This window comes from Triticum aestivum, chromosome 1A, assembly GCF_018294505.1.
Source record: "Triticum aestivum cultivar Chinese Spring chromosome 1A, IWGSC CS RefSeq v2.1, whole genome shotgun sequence".
Taxonomy (NCBI): domain Eukaryota; kingdom Viridiplantae; phylum Streptophyta; class Magnoliopsida; order Poales; family Poaceae; genus Triticum; species Triticum aestivum.
Window position 1 is genome coordinate 568,112,199 of NC_057794.1, and position 18,476 is coordinate 568,130,674.

Here is an 18,476-nt window from a genome sequence, read left to right on the forward strand (position 1 = left end):
CTTTTTAGGAACTAAATTAGTCATTTGGGACTAAATGAAGAAGAATCTCAAGGAGAGTCTTTTTGGGACTTTTTAAGATTTTTTTAACAATGCCCCTTCATGCACCCATTGGCCCGTCACCCCATGGTGTTGTTTGATTGTTATTTTTCTATATATTAGGGGCAGCATAATCATTTAATAACCTTTAGGAAGGGATTAGAGACATTTTAGTCTCTGAAAACAAACAGGGAAAGATTTTTTAGGTACCAGAGACTTTTTAGTTGGGATTAGAAAAAGTTATAGGACTAGAGAACCAAACACCACCATAATACTCCACTAGTGTACTACTGCTATGAATTGAAGGCAGGACGAATGAAATAATGAAGAGACGGCAGTCTAGTCTAGTCTAGAATAGAATGGAAAACAAACAAGTTGACCTCGTTAATAATGGCCGATCCGACATTTGTGTTGTGTGTACGCACACACAATAGATCGATCGTTGACAGCGACCAGCCAGTACTGCTGTGCGCCTGCAGCGTGGATCTCTCGTGCGAAAGAAACAAAGTATACGTGTGGATGGATCTCGTGATTCTCGGTGATTGGAATTGTGCGTGTTTCTTTAAGGGGAAGCCGCGATTCTGCTCTGATTATGTGTGATTAACAAACAGGGTTAAGCAGGTCCTCTGCCCGTTCCTGCGGTCCGTAGTGCAGATCTGCAGGGCGGCTGATTCTCCGTCACCGCCCGAGCTGCTCGGTTGCCGACTAACGATCAGCAGTAACTCAGCACGTAGTACGTAGGGCGCGTGGGCCGTGGTTTATTTCAGCACGCGGGAGGCGGAACCCCACGCGCACTGTTAGAATAAATCTGAGACATACCGTTGATCATTCAAGAACCAAGCACTCACACAAGCACAACATCGAAATTTGTTAACGAGGTTCACCATCATGGTTACATCCCCGGGGCCTGACTACGAGCGCTCCTCCCCGTGACACCGTTACAATACCGCACACCGGCCACCTGGGTGTTGGCACACGCTGTCGGCTCCCATGCGTGCCTGTGCTATTATGTTGGCATAGGTTACGTCGTGTGTCTAGCCCCGCTATATATGAGAGGCCTAGGATACAAGTGTCCTACTATGACACGACTCCATATCCTATCTAAACACAATACTACTACAAGTCCAACTGTAACCTAACTTGTACACTATATTCGACACAACTCCAACAAACTCCACCTTGGCGAATATTCTCCACCACCTTGAATTCATCCGTGCGTCGAACCTCCATGTACATTGGACTTGAGATACACCATGAGCACCGCTGCTACTCCCAGACTCCATATGACTCCACCTGCAACTGTAGTCCCTTCTCGTCTTCTTCATAGTTAACACTCGAGCAAAATTAAGTTTCTCATTACTCTACTTTGTGCTATCAACTTCCGGAGTTTCCGTTCAACGCCATCACACACTGATCATTAATCTGCGTGAAAATAAACAACTCACATAATGGGTGTCACATATAAGAGTTATCTGAACTCAACATCACCGCTCTTTCTTGACCGTCTGTCTGAAACTTGAAGAAATTTCACTGTCGCCATGTGTCACTTTGAGTCAAATTCACAGTTGTCTCACCCTTTTCCCGAATAGTCTTTGACATGTTCCATAGCTATAGCACTCCGCCTCCTTCTGTACTTATGATCCGCACTTTGCAATGTGCACTAAACACCACAGAATATACGACCATGTACTCTCCCAGCTTTTGACAATTTCAGACTTTCCGCCACTTTCTCAGATTCTCCATGGTCAACTCATGTCCATCAATCGGCACCGATAGGCCTAGTCACCAACTTGAATCCGGTACTTGTCAACACTGCTTCAGCACCCCCTGCACACTTTTGTCTGACCTCATGTCTGATGACCAGTGCCTTGGCCTATTGCTGTGTCCTGTGCTTACCGCACGCCTCGCCGCTATCACCGCGTCGAGCCTCTGCTGTCCTGGTCGAGTCTCCCGGGTAGCTAGCCCACACTGCCTCAACCCCTACTGCAGAGAACCACCGATCATCACCGACCGATGCCGAGTATCGATCACGTCTCCATCAGACCATTGGGCCCTAGACCGATCCACGTGTCTCTCGCTATACTTGCTGAAATAGGCTTCGATTTCTGATATCTTACGCCATAGCCCCTCCATCAGCACAGAGTGAAATCTTCCGTCAGACCCCAGCTCCACCTTCAACATGACTCTATGTAGTTGGCCGTGCTACCCCGTGCCCTGTTGACTTCAAGCTCTCATGTGTGCACTGCCTTGATCAACCTTGCGCCATAGTCTTGCCGAAGCCGCACAAGCCCTCGGGCCTGCACCATGTGTTTCCACGCCCCAGAAGTCGGCCACCATCAGCATTACGCTCCTATGTCGTCATCGCTGAAATCACCACCGTTTTCTGCTTTGACCGACATCCACGTCGACCCATCAAACTGTTCAGTCTGACCCAGCCGAATTATCCGACTGCAACCATGCTCCACCCTACGTCGTATCCGCCTCGCATAATTGTGCATTGTCTTGACGTCCTGTGTTTGCATGATCCTGTCACAACGCGCTCTAGACTCCTCCGAGCCTTATACGCACGTTGCCTTCCCGTCTCAGAAGCCTGGGTACACACTTCTTGTAAAGAACTCTTCAACCACAATTATCTAGACCCACGTAGCATTTTCAATGTACCTAGCAGAACAAATAGTTGATCCAAAACAGGCCACGCAATGCTCACGCCATGCATCTGATATCCTCGGTTTGCTAGCTCTTTGCACCAGAAAGTCAACCAACGTACCATGTGCCTCTTATTTGGGAACTTTTTTTTAACCAACCAATCTCGTGTCCATGCAGCATCCACCCTTGCGTGAGCCGCTCAAAATGACCTGGACCATGTCCAGCCGTGTGCTTCGCCTGGTTCTGGCTCGGGCACACGAGCCAGCCTGCCGCGCTGCTGCTCCCGCACAGGCCACCCTCGGTCAGCCTACAGCACTGCCTGGCCTGCCAGCCCAATCAACCGCACTGGCCACCCCTGCACCACCGCTGTACTGCGCGCACCCCCTAGGGCTTCCACGTGATTCCCGATCGAAGATCGATCGATGCCGCCGTGTACCGTAGCTGCTACCACGCACACTGTTGCCGTGCATGAATCCCGGGCCGCATGTTGTTTCGATTCCGCCGCCCGCCGCCTGCATCTGACCTGTTTCGCGTTATTCCGATTGCTTCCAATCTTTGCCGCTGATGTCTTCCTGATCTGCATAGTTAATCCTTCTGATCTTGCGCCCATACACCGATCAATATCATCGGCAACTCCTTTAGATCAACATGCCCATCCGCCGGATCTTGCAACCTTGCTCATGATACCACTTGTTAGAATAAATCTGAGGCATACCGTTGATCATTCGAGAACCAAGCAATCACACAAGCACAACACCGAGATTTGTTAATGAGGTTCACCATCATGGTTACATCCCCGGGGCCTGACTACGGGTGCTCCTCCCCGTGACACCGTCACAATACCGCACACCGGCCACCTGGGCGTTGGCACACGCTGCCGGCTCCCCCTGCGTGTCTGTGCTATTATGTTGGCATAGATTACATCGTGTGTCTAGCCCCGCTATATATGAGAGGCCTAGGATACAAGTGTCCTACTAGGACACGACTCCATATCCTATCTAAACACAATACTACTACAAGTCCAACTGTAACCTAACTTGTACACTATATTCGACACAACTCCAACACGCATCACGAGAGAGCACGGAGGGCACGAGATCACGTCCCTGGCAATGGCTAGTGGTATCTGCTTTGCAGGAAGAGTTGGGCTTGGATCGATCAGAGAGGGGCCGCGGCCGCATGTACCACCACGGCCGGCGATGCAGTGCCCCGAAGCTTCCTGAAACAGCAGCAAAACAGCATACATGCGGTAGAGAGGAGGGTCCGCATGTGCAGGTTGCGCTACGTACGTATGGCCATCCTCCTAGCAGCGTGTGGTAGTTACCGCGGCTGACTCCGGCCATCTTTCTCTTTCGCCGCCGAAAGACGGCCCCATGCAGCCACTCCTGACCTGACATGGTGCCACTGAACGATCCCGGAAAGCCGACGCGGTTCATTCATGGTTCAATCATCTCCACCGAGCTGCACATCATGCGCAGGAGACAACCAACTACTACGATTTATTTTAGCCCTACCTCGCACGTGGTAGGCCGTAGCCCGTAGGCAACAGCGATCGTCTGTAGCTACGCCCAAACAAGTCGATTTCACGCATGCGCTAGCTGCAACTTGTAGCCAAGCGAAGGTCTGAGGAACGGTCGAACGGACTATGCGTTTGCTTTTTCACCGTCGGCGTATATGCTAACAGTCAAGTCTCTCTCGATGCTATACCCATGAGGTATATACGAATTGTTTAGGTTATCCATGCATGCCAACAGCAAAAAAGATTAGGTTGTCGACACTGGAAAGATCGTCCAAAGAGATGAGGTGAGTTGATGTGTGATCGATCATCGAATCCGGAGTATTTGACAGAAAACTACCACATTAGGGGTATCCGTCCCACAGAACTACCACTTACAAAAAAGTGACTAATAACTACCGAAAATTTCAAATTTTGTGGCAAAAAACTACCAAGTCGTGTTGATCGTCTAGTTAGCCGTTTTAACCGCTTAACTGACAGGGATGGCCCACATGGCAGGCCGACGGCGGCCCTAACGGCTAACGGACGCCGCTCGTGGCCGTTAGTGGCCCGGCTCGGTCGGAACCAGCCAGGGGCTAGGTCAAAACGACCGACCGACCGGCCGACCCTCACTCACTCTCACTCACTCACTCCTCTCCCCGAGCTCTCTCTTCTTCCTCTGTTTCCTCCGGCGACTGCAACGCGGCGACGCGAGGATGCCTTCCTGGCCCAACAGCAACGAGACATCCGACGCCGACGATGACGAGTACATGGATGAGTACAGCAGCATGCAAATGGAGTATTTTGTAAGTGAGCTCACTCTGTTCTCTCCTATGCTAGGGTTAGGGTTAGGGTTTGAGCTCACTCTGCTCTTCCATGTAGTTCTTATGTGTGAGGTGTTGTGGCTGATATATATGGGGTTGGCACTGTAGCAAACTCCTGACACGGTGATAGATCCAAGTTTCAGTGGGCTTGTGGTTGAATCTGACCGTAGGTGCATCCTGCATAGGCAGAGACCAGGCAGGTTTGTGGCATTTGAAGGGACTGACACTGAAAGGAGATTCATTGGATGTGCTACTACGGTAAGAGCAACTAATTGTTAGTGGTTTTCATGTGTAGATTTATTTGGTGGTACATAGTGCAAACAACATTGATATTCTTGTTGTTTCAGTATCTGTTTACTGAAAACTGAAGTACAAAGCTGGTGTTGTGTTCATGTGTTAGCTAAATCTCTGATAGGAACTGAATTTAGGGAACATCTAAAATTGGTCTAACTGAATTTCTTTGTTACTGCATTTAGACAAACATTGATATGTATGTATGAATTATGTAACTGAATTTTACTGGATTTAGGTATCATTAATATTTCACTGCATTTTCAGGATGGTGTGAACTGTGGTGTTCTGGAGTGAGTAGATGCCCCTAGGCCAGTAATTCTGCAGAGGTGTTTAACCAAGCTGTGGGATATGTATCATGAGGAGAACCTTGGTAGAGTCCAAGACAAAGAAGCTCATGAGATAGAGGCTGAGAAACTGAAGAAGGAGCTGGATTCTCTTGCCAATCAGTACAGTCAGCTTGTGGATGATGTATCCAAGCTGTTTGATTACCAGGATGGGCAGAAATCCCATGCCATGGATTACACAAGCCAGGCAATCAATGAACTTAAGGAGAAGAAGCATCAACTTGATGAGAAGGCAAAGATTAAGGTTCAAATGGAGAAGCTTAAGCTGAAGAAAGAACAGAGGTGCATCCTGCAGAGTCAAGCTGATATCATCCAAAATACCAGGAAGGCCATGAAGGAGATAAAAGTGGAGAGAGACCTCCTTAAAGAAGAGAAGAAGAAGCTGGAGCATGTCATTTCTGAGCTACTGAAGGCTGGTCATGGGTGCAAGGAAAATCTGGACAAGATCAAAGAAGTTGTCATGGAGGAGTGATTTTTTAGGCATGGTTGGTAAGTAAATATGAGGCCTTTATATATAAGTGGCCTAGCAATGAAGGAGTTTAATGCAAATATGCATCTCAGTACTAATATTAGCTAATGAACTGCTTAAGCCTAAGAACTGTCTATGGTTTCAGATCATTTTGGTTGTGGTGTGGGGTGCTGTTATGGCCCTGATCTGTAATGCTCTAAGATGATGTTATCTTTAATGCCCTGATGCTAAGTTAAGAACCTTATTATCTAAGCCTGCTGCAGTTTCTATCTGTCTTTTTTATCCTACCTGCAATATGGTCTTGAGAAGTTTGTTGTAAAATTTCACACATTGCACAAACTTGGTAACACTGAACAAAGGTAGGTAGTTCACATAGGAGGCACCATAGGTAGCATTACATAGATAGCACAATACTTGCTAAAACTAAAGATTGCTGACACTGACGAAACTGACATAGGTAGTTCAATTGACGAAACTGACATAGGTAGTTCAACTATTGACGAAACTGAATCTGAAACTTATACAGTTCAACTACTGACGAAACTAAATCTGAAACTTATAGTTTCAGATTCACTTAGTTGTCTGTCCTGCTAAGCGTCTGGATCGTCATACCTCTTGCTTCAGTTGGGTGGGATTTGGCTGCACCTCCACCTCCTCTTCCTCTTCGTCTTCATCGATGACGACGATGGGAGGAGGACGGCGGCGAGCCTGCAGTAGGTCGTCATCGTCTTCGTGCACCTCTGCTGTGTTTGCATTTGATGTAGCTTGTGCTGGAGCGACATAGCGGTGGTCTGCCCACCGCTACCTCTACCCAGCATCGCCGGAGTCGGCCTCCTTCATTGCCCATAGGAGAATGTCGATGGGCATGACCACCTTACCTAGGTTTCCATAGCGCTGCTCCATGCGCTGCTTCTCCTTGCTAGTTGCCTTCTTCCTCACTGCCTCTGCTGCATCTACCAGCCCAATAGTGCTGGTGTACCTCATGGCGACCTTCATGTAGTCGAGGAAGAGTTCTTGGTCGCCGCGTGCTGAACCAAGAAGCATGGCAACCCATCCTTTGCCAGTTGGGAATGGGTTTAGCCATGGGTCTGGGGAAGGGGAAGAGGAAGAACCAGCCATGGTTGGAGCTAGGGAGAGGAGTAGTAGTTGTGGGTGCGGCAGAAGTGAGGTGGATAGGTGCTGGAGTAGTAGTTATATGGAGGAGTTATGTGGGGGGAGGTGTTGTGTGGCAGTGGAGTAGTAATAGTGAGGAGATTTTACTAGTCTGTACAGGTGGTAGATGTGCTGTATTTAATGTTCACAGTTTCAGTGTGTTGAAACTTGTGATAATTTGCTGCCATTTCTCATCGGAAAAGTGAAAGTTAGGTAGCATGCTCTCAAACCAGATTCTCAAGTATTTACAAGACATTCATGAACGTAAAGCTGATTCATAAACTTAAACCAAATTTAGAAACATTCAGCAATGCTTAGATAGCATGATCCTTAACCAGATTCAGACATAGACAGCAGGGCCGACCCTGAGGGGGGCAGCGGGGGCGGCCGCCCCGGGCCCCCAAGATGCAGGGGCCCTCCTCAGGTTCACACTAGCCCATGGCCCAGGTATTCAGCAGGATAGTCAAGGCCAAGTTCTGGGAAACAATGGGCATTTCTAGGTAGACACGGTGCGCGCGTAGACGCTCTGCTCAAAAGGAAAGAAATATGGCATGCAGATTTCCCACGATCTCAGGACGCCACGAGCCCAGAATATCGCCCTGCCTTCTTTTCCTTCCATGGCTACGATCCCTAATTCTACCTGGCCCCGTCGCTCCATTTACGAATCGCGAGCGGCAGCCGCAACGCGTCGACGCCTACGAACTCCGATCTCCAAGCACTGGATGTACACGCGTGGTGGCTAGACTACATGGCCGAGCACATCCTGCTAGATGCCAGTCTACTCCACATCGGTTCATCGCCCAAAGCCCGATCACCGACCGACCGATGCCAATTCGAGGTATACTACTGTTTTGAAATTCAACCACTTCCGAGTATACATGCTGGTTATCGCACTAAAAAATCAAACCACTTATGCTAGACATAATTAATTAGACCAATTATGGAGTGACTATCTTTCAGTTTATAGTACCTGTAGATTTTTAATGCTGAAGGTTTCAAATTTGATTGAGATATTTTCATATGTCCCACAAAAAAAGGATATAGTTTCGTATGATTTTTGTAGAACATTGCTACATATTTATTTTCATTTGATTTGAGTTTAGAGCTCTTACAAATTTTCATTATGTTTATTATATTTGTGCTCACGCACATCATTACAAATTCAATTTCTTTGGATTATTATGAAATTAAGAAAGCCATGGTGTTAAATATTTTCGTGCATTCTACTACAATCCAACCTTTCAAAAGAAAAAAAAAAGAAAAATTATACTTCTTTTAGAAATTTACATATGAATTAATGTGGTGATGTGATCGTATATAATTCTATACGTGGAAAGTATGTACCTCTATTAGCATTGAGGGGCCTGCATTTTAGTTTCTCCCCGGGCCCCCAATTCTCAGGACCGGCCCTGATAGACAGAGATGAAACTTTCAGTACCACGCATTAAAACGCATAAAACATAGATAGTTCGAGCTGATTTAAGCAAACTTAGTACTAATACAGACGACGAAGATGACGATAATTTGCTGCCGCATCTTCATTGTTGCATGCTCTCTCACTCTACAGACGACGAAGATGACGCCGCTCTAAACATTCAGAAGTAACAACAATAAGTGTAGACAAATGTAGTATGAACGAAGAAATAAGTTCAGAGACATACATAAACAGAAAACACAGAGCAAGCAGAGAACATGCGGAGAACTAATCCTCTCTTGCTTCCAACGCAGCCAACATCCTAGTCCACCGAGTCCTTGTTACTTGGAATTGATGGAAGCTTGCCCTGTCTCTTGCCCACCAGATGACAAGGTCATCTGTGATGTGCGTTCCTTCTGGGAACGCCTCATTGAACTGTTTGACATTGTTGGCGTTGCGTTCTGCCATAATCCTGGCAGGCAGCCTCCGCCGTCACTCCAGCGCACGCGCTCTGCGATTGGCCCTCGCAGCAGCCCTATCAACCTCCTCATGGTCATCCACTACCTCTCCTAATGCTGGATCCATCTCTGGCTGAGCTAGGATCCGCGTGCTTCCGCGGCGGCTAGGTTTTGGACTAGGGGAAAGATGTTGTACGATCGCTGCGTCTTTTGTAGACAGAATGGCAGGCTAGGGAGGAGGGTGGGCAGAGAGATCCAATAACCGAGCCCAGTACCAGGCCCAAAGTAATAAAGCATAATAGGGCAGCAGGCCCATCTTAGACAAGTTCAGTTTCACACAAGTTCAGTTTCAGACAAGTTCAGACAAGTGCAGAAAGTAAGAGCAGAAACTAAGAGTAGAAAGTAAGTTCAGAAACTAAGTTCAGACTTACCATTAATTACCACTTGCATAGAAGTAGCCCTTCAATTTGGAGCTTGGATACCTCTTCCTTTTGGTCCCTGCCAAACCTTGTGCAGAAGTTGTGGCAGATCTTGGTGCACTGAAACCAGAATTTCTCCCTCTACCTGCAGGTCTGCCCCTTCTGGATGTACCAACAGGGGCTGGTGCTGATGCAGAAGGTCCTGGAGCAGAATGTGATGCTCTATTTGCTGTTGCAGCAGGGACTGATATGGTAGGATTGGCTCTTCTTCCAGTTTGTAGCATGGCCTTGAGCTGGTGCAGCTAGTGTATCTGCATAAACTGCCCTATTTTCCTGCATTCAAGAACCAGGACACATTTAGTGAGGTAAATACCATGGAAAAAGGAAACTTGTAAGTCATGTAATTACCTGATGTTTGTTTTTTCCTCATCTGAAGCTTAGGCCTCAGAGCCTTCTGGCAACTTGTATACTTGTGTCCTTCTAGCCCACAATTGCTACATGTTATAGTCCCCATCCTACTACTATCTCTTGGACCTGGAACTTCAAACTGCCCTTTCCTCCTTGCAGTTTGTTTTTTCCCTGTCTTTTCTTTAAAAACAGGAGGCTCAATGTCTGGTGTGTTTGTTTGAGGCCAGCAATCTGGACCAGGGACAGGGTATATAATTTCTTTGTATGTCTCAAAATATAATGTCTTCTTGAAAAATTCACTAACATAGTCCTCAGGATGCAGTTTTTGCTTTGTCATTGCACATATGGCATGACTGCAAGGTACTCCTGACATGTTCCATCTCTTGCAATCACAGGTACATTTTTCCATGCCAACATAATATTGTTTTTCTTTGCTGGTAACTTGCCATATTGTTTCACCTGCTCTATCAGCCTGGCAATACTTGGCATATTTCTTGTTCTCTTCTAAAATCTCTGCATAATTGGGTGTGATTGCCCACCTGCTAATCTGTAACTTCTCTTTGGTCTGCTGCCTCTTGATCATCTGCTTGGTCCTAATCTCTTCAAACATTGTCCTTATAGGCTTAGCCCTAACATCCAGTATCATCTTGTTGAACACTTCACTCAGGTTGTTCACCACTAGATCTGTTTTGCATGTATGATCCATAGCAAACCTAGCCAAAGCAGAAGCATCAATCTTTTTTAGCCATTTCCAAGCATCCTCACACCGTGCTTTCAAATCTGCCATCCCTAATTCATGACCATGTTTTGTGTAAGAGTAGCTAGCCTGGTCCACACATTTCTTTAGTTCCTGCCCCCTAAATCCAGCTGCTTGGAAATTTGCATATATGTGCCTAAGACAGTACCTTTGAGGTGAATCAGGGAATACCTCATTTATTGCCTTAAGCAAGCCCTGTGCATTAACAAATTAGTAATGCACATGATCAAACTTAAATAATTCCAATATTTACTAAAACAACATTTATCTAACATATTTGTGCATAAGACACTAACCTTTTGCCTGTCAAATATGACGGTGTATGTTCCAAACTTGTTGCCACTACCAATGCAACATCTCAACTGAGTTAAAAAGCAAGTCCAACTCTCTCCGTCTTCCTTGTCAACCACACCAAAAGCTATGGGGTAGATGTTGTTGTTGCCATCCCTTCCTGTGGCTGCAAGTATTTGTTGTCCAGTGGTTAACTTGATGAAGCATCCATCAAGACCTGGATTAAGTGACAAATTAGCTACAACATAGAACTACTAGGAAACCACTAATTAATAACAGTTAAATCTTTAAAAGTTACCTATAAATGGTCTGCAACCATTAAGGAAACCTTCCTTTGAAGCTGCTAAACAGTAGAAAAGATATTTGAATCTAGGAGTAGGTGCTGAGTTTTCTGGATCTTCAAACATTGTCACTATACACCTGCTCCTAGGGTTTGTATCAAGAACAGCTTGAAGATAATCTCTTAACCTCAAATACTGCTGCTTGTGATCACCTTGCACCACATCAACAGCCTTCCTCCTTGCCCTATATGCCACACTCCTTGACACATCCACTGAAAAATTGGTCTTTGTCTTTTTAATTAATGCATCCACAGGAGATCTAATGTCTTCTCTCAATGCTTCCTGTACTGATCTGGACAACCACTTTGTAGTAACTTTTGTGGACTCTGCACATGCTCCACAAGTGTGCACAATATCACACTTCTTAATGCAGAAAGTTTTCTCATGGGCTATTTTAGAGGTAGTGATATAAAAATCACATCCTTGTGCTCTCTCTGAGCACCAAACAATAATCCTATCTGGGACATTTCTGTGGTATTGAAAGTTCCTCAATGTCCTAATGTGAAAATCCCTAAGTGCATCTCTGTACTCATAAACACTGGTGAAGCACAATCCCTTACAAAACTGATCTTCTGGGTTTGGTAGTTTGGGATTGAACCATACCCTTTCCTTCAACTTCATATTCCTTCTCTTCCTACCACTTGGTAGTTTATAGGATCCTTCAGGCTCATCTTCTTCACCACTAATGCCATAATCACCAGGAAAACATTTTTCATCAGCTTTAGGCAACCAATCTGGTTTTTCCATTTTCTCAGCCTCATTGTGTGATCTAATTGTTGGACCAGGATTTTTCACTGGCTTTAATTTTTGTGCCATTGGTCTATCTTCATCATGAGATGAAGAAATTGCTTGCAGTTCCACACTGTTGCCATCTGAATCAGACAGAAATTCTGATACATCAGTGTCACCTTCAAAATGATTGAGGTCAGCTTCTCTCTGAAGAATACTTTTCTTAAGCTCTTCCTTTCTGTCCATGCTTGTATCCACCAACTTAGTGCAACTTTTTTGGGTGTTAATGCAATGATCAACAAAATAATAATCTCTGTTTTCATCTGCATTACACAGCTCATTTGCTCTCACAACTCTTATGTTCACACTCTTTTCATTTAGAGAGTGGAGCAACATCTGCTGCACATCATCTTCAGAAGATATTTTCTCTAAGCCTTCTATCCCTTTATGAGCATCACTAACATAGTACATATAATCATCAGAGCAGCAACCCTCACTCCTAATAAGAGATATCAGAGTCCCAAATGATATGTCTGACTGGTACATGTTTCTAACAACTGAATCTCTGCCTTCTAAATGGAACAAAATTCCCCATTTTGGGTCATCAATACTGGACAAAAATGGAATGAATTATTATAAAGAATGCACACTGCTAAAGTTTCTAACAATTTGCAATTACCCTGTTATCATACATTAGGGGAAATTGACCTAAAATACATCCTGTCAATAAAACTAAAAAGGAAGAAGATATGTTGTACCTGCCGCCTCCCGCACGAGGAAGCTTGCGCCGGCCACGAGGTGCACTTCTTGTCGTCGTCGGTGGTGGAGCCACCGCCAACTCCTGGGATGACTCGTCGGTGGTCGAGCCGCCGCCGCCAACTCCAGATTCAGGCTGTTGGGTCGCAAAGCTAGAGCTTCCTAGCCACGTATCGACCTCCGAAAGGTCGACGCGGCCCCCAACTACATCAGGAGGTTGGCCGCCGAACAAATCGCCGTCGGGGTTTGGATCCAACGCTGCCATTACCACCGCCGCCTAGGAATACAGAGGAGAGAGCTCGGGAAGAGAGACGTGGTTCGGCCGGTCGGCCGGTCGGTCGGTCGTTTTGACCTAGCCCCTGGCTGGTTCCGACCGAGCCGGGCCACTAACGGCCGCGAGCGGCGTCCGTTAGCCGTTAGGGCCGCCGTCGGCCTGCCATGTGGGCCATCCCTGTCAGTTAAGCGATTAAAACGGCTAACTGGACGATCAACACGACTTGGTAGTTTTTTGCCACAAAATTTGAAATTTTCGATAGTTATTAGTCACTTTTTTGAAAATGGTAATTCTGTGAGACGGATATCCCTAATATGGTAGTTTTTTGTCAAATACTCTCGAATCCGCTAGTTTTATTTGGTGGCAACATCGGCACAAGCGGGCCCAGCTTGCTGCCTGTGTGTGCTCGTTGACCCTCGTGACATTGGACGATGGATAGCACACCGGACGACCCTGTGATTGTTAATTTACCAACCGCGTGCTTCATGCATGCTTACTACAGTGTCAAAGAAAAACAAGTATGCACAATGCCAAAAGGAAAAGAGGACAAAACTAAACTGAGAAAGAGAACTGGAAAAGAACTATGCCTAGCGACATCCCACATGAGAATATCTAGGCAACACTAAGATGCTTCTATGAAGGAAACTCATAGGGGCACGCACATGTTCATTTGTGTCGGTCGCTCGATTGCCTCGTAATATGTAAAGTCATTTGATTCGGCACGGGGGCATGTCAAGTTTTAAGTTACAGTTTTTGAAACTTACGTTTTCGTCGTTCGCTCGTACCAAGTTTTTAGTTTTCGTTGTTCGCTCCCACCAAGTTTTAGGAGTTGAAACTTAATGAAATTTTAAAAACTCGTCAAAACATGTTCAAAATGGATATTATTTTAAAGACCTCGTCACAAGAAACATGAATATGCAAATGAAACTTAATTTGGGCTTTTGGTTCCAAAGATATAAATAATTGAAAAATCAAAAGTCGAAAGAAAAATGGGGTTGCGTGCCACAAATCCCCTCCCGCTTCCATGCTCCCATTTCAAAAATATTAAAATCTAACGTTTAGATTTTTCCAAAAGAAGTTGTCAATGTTCACAAATCATGTGTCTGCATTCCCTAAAAATTCAAATCAAAATTCAAAATACTGAATGAGATATAAAGAAAGGCAAACCCAACGAATATCCACATACAAAATTTGGAGTCTAGAAGTCACCTGCTAGCATAGGAATCCGATGGCTAGGGCAACAGCTGTTGTGGCTCCGATGCATGTGGCACTCTATATAAGCCATGGTAAAGGCATGGGGCTGAGGGTTCACATTATTCTGTAATCATTCTATACACACGAGAGCAAAACCACCAACAAGAAGTAGGGTGTTACCTCAAACAACAAGGTTCTAGACGTATATTGATACGTTCTTCTGTGTACACACTTCTGCAGCTTGGTAGCTACGCCTCAGCATTCGTACCCCTATAGTCGTTGTTAGAATTATATCCACGATAATCAATATGAATAATGTTCCAGCTTTAGGCAAATTCGCAACCGGATATTTTTCTTAGTGCAAAGGCTGAAATGGCCCTGGTTTGTAAAGAAAGCAGCGGACGGACAGGGAACACTAGTCTAGCGTTCAAGCATCACTAGTCCGAAAACCATACGATCTTCAAATCAACCAAACGAACGCCTCAAAACATCGCTCAACCAAAGTACTCCCAGTTCCCATTTCTGAATCCTGAAACATGGCGCTCATGTGTCCATCATCACGTTTTTCTTCTCCAAATAGAGGTACCTATTGCTATGAAAGAACAATCGTCCTATAGGCTATAAAGTGTTATGCAGCCGAGAATGGGAAACTTTACATTTGAAAACCAGGCCAGTCTGTGATGTCCAAGCAAAGTTTTTCTTCCTTTTTTGTACTTTGAGGAGAAATTAGACCAATTAATCGGGACACTCGAAAGGCTAGTTCATACGTCATCGTCCCAACCTATTTTCATGACCACGTGTCGTCATCGATCGATCCATCATCTCATGAACGATGATGAAAGAAATATCGGTCACGCATGCTAATCAATTCATGCAAGTACATTGCTTAATTAAGACAGCAAACATTGCAAAATAGTGCTAACCGAAGCCATCCTATATTCTGGCAAAGTCCCCCACCGATTCCTGCAGCTCCAAGCAAAGTTGATTAACCAGTTCCATGCAAATAGCAGCAAAGTCGCACTAATAATAACCATGAGCAAACAATGCCAGATGACTTAAACAAGGCCAATGGAACGTGACGTACGCGCCTTGGAACGATTAATTAGTTGGGGCGTCGGCCTTGCGGCGACTTCGGGCGCCAAAGGCAACGAGCCACCACATAGCGAACGGAGATAAAAATAAATAAACATACCCCAGCGACCCTACCGATCGATGAAACCGTCGCTTGCCAGCACAAACTGTGACAAAACGTACGTCTCATGTTCATTAGTTTTTGGAGTGGCTAAGTGTAAGTCTACTGAAAAATTAAACTGGGTTAGTCGATTCTTTCCGGCTGTCCGATGCAAAATGAACAGTTCGATCCTTTCTCCATCCTACCGGCAGCTTCTTCCCCTAACCGTCCCACGGAGCACCGACCGGACCGGCGGCCACCACTGCTGCGTGGCCGGCGGCGCTCCCGCGCAGCCTTGTCGTCCCGCCCTCCCCAGAACCTCCTTCCACCGCCATGCTGTAGCCATCCCCCGCCATTCCCATAGCCAGTGGCGGATCCAGGACCCAGGCCGGGGGAGCCTGGGCCCTGGGCGTAAAGAAGCAAAACTGCATTGAGTACAGCATCATGAACACTGTAGTAGCACTGTAGCTAGCCTAGGGCCTGGGGCTTAGCCAAATCCTGTGTCTGCCCCTGCCTATAGCCCCGGGCCTCGCCGGTCTTTTCTCCGGCGAACCTTCAACACTGACGTGTTGCCGCCTCCACTACTGTTGTGCTACCTCCCTTACCCCCCACCCTAAGATAGATGATGTGGTAGCCTGCCTGCAAGCTTCTTCCTCCCCTCCGACGAGCTTCTTCCTCCGCTCCGGCTATTTCTCCCTTCAACCAAATTCGACTGACCCGGATTCGAAAGTCAGGCGACTGACATGTAGCCATTGTGTAAGTTTTTTATATGCTAAATCTCAGTCGATGCTATATTCGTTAGGTCTTACGTGGAGATCCGTGTAAAATTTCCGCTCTTCCTTTTTATGTGTTCTATCACCTGACTAGGACTTCGTTAAGTCTGAGTCGACTGAGATTCAGATATACCTTGGACAACATTTGAGTGTTGGGGGAAGAAGCGATCTAGATATACCTTGGACAACGTTCAAGTGTTGGGGGAAGAAGCTCACCCAACGTACATACTCAGATGCATGAAGAAGCTGCTATACGTATTGTTTTTTTAATACAGTACAAACGCAAGCATTCATATACACGCGCGTACACTTATCCCTATGAACGCACAAACGCACACCCTATCCCTATGAGCACCTCTGAAAGATTGAGCCGGCATATCATCTTGAAATTTACGAAGTCGTCGTAGGCACCTAGTTGTCGACGGAAACGTCTCCTACCTTGGACAACGTTTGAGTGTTGGGGGAAGAAGCGATCTAGATATACCTTGGACAACGTTTGAGTCTTGGGGGAAGAAGCTCGCCCAACATACATACTTAGATGCATGAAGAAGCTGCTGTACGTATAGTTTTTTTTTAACACAGTACAGACGCAAGCGCTCATGTACATGTGCATACACTCACCCCTATGAACGCATAAACGCACACCCTATCTCTATTAGCACATCCGAAAGACTGAGCCGGCATATCATCTTGAAATTTACGAAGTCGCCATAGACACCTCGTCGTCGACGGGAACGTCTCCTCCCACTAAATGCGCATCGCCGGAAATCGTAAAATAAATCTAAAAATAAATCTAAAAATAAATGTGAGCACCAAGATTTGAACTTTAATGGGGTAAGAATACCACAGTCCTTCTAACCATCTAAGCACATGTTGATTCGATGATGTAAGTATAGTTGTACTTATATAGCTTTCATGCATCTGGCCGTCGTGATGAACGTTGGGAAAATGAAATTAATGAAGAACGTTGTCATCCACGGACGGACGCGCGCGGCTACACGTCCGTGTCACCCAATGCTTGATTAAGACTAGCCACAGTGGGAATAACTTCAGCAGTAACATCGAGTCCAACTCAATAAATTTGCTTATGTGGCAATGAGTTAATGAGGAGAGAGATAGTTACAGTAACTTAGCTAGTTACTGTAACATCACATGTCCCAAAGTAATATGAGTCTATAACCTAATAAATGAATGTTTGTATGTTATCACACTTATGTTACTACCCACTATGAAACTAGTAACATAGTTTAGGAATATGTGTATGTTACTAGTGTATGTTACTCTCCATTGTGGCTAGTCTAACTCGACTGAAACCACCATACATGTGTATGCTCCAGACTTGTTACGGGACGTGGCAGGTTTATCCACTGCACGCTTCACTCTCACTGCACCGATCATTTGGCATATCACGTACGCCTCACATACGACCGGCCAGCTGGCTAGCTACTCTTTTTGACCACCCTACGGACCGATGCGCCCGTTTAACCCGTCCGATGATCGGTGTGTACATCCCCGTGCCACATGCAGCAGCCGCGAAATTAATACCAGTGCTCGAGTCTCCGTACCGGCCGACATATGCATGCCAGTGCAGATCGTAGCTGGAGAAACAATCATGCCATGCGTCCGAGTATGTGGCGTACGGTGCAAGGTTGTGCTAGCTCGAGTTTATGCACGTACGTATGTAGCGCGTCGATCGATCATGGCCGGCCCGAGGTACAAATCGCGGCAGTAGTATTAAAATCTGGGAAGAAAAGCCATGCATGCATGCGCGGAGCCCGTGCCCCGGAATGGAAAGCAAGCGCTGCAAATGGCGACGTCCATGGGGATGGGGAAGCAGCTGCTGAGTAATTTCTACTAGTGGTCATAGGGCCAGATGGAGAGAGGCATCTGACGAGGAGAGGTGCCATCGCGGGAAAGACACCGACGAGGCTACTGGCGCGTGAGAGGGAGCGGCCCGGCCGTCCCGTCCGCACGTCTGCGTCGGGAAAATAATTTGGATTCGAGTGCTCAACCAGCAGCGACCGCGTGAAGGCGACCCGGCCTCGTTGAGATCAACGTAGCGTAGGATCCTCTGTACCGACAGACATAGACTCATCAACAGAAGAAAAAGATGAAGAGTTGCTTGGAGTCATGCCCGGAGCAGGAGCCCACGGAACTCCATGTGCGTCTCCCTTTCAACGTCGGCGACGAGTAACCGGCGGCAGCCCGATCGCCCTCACCGCGTCACCCCG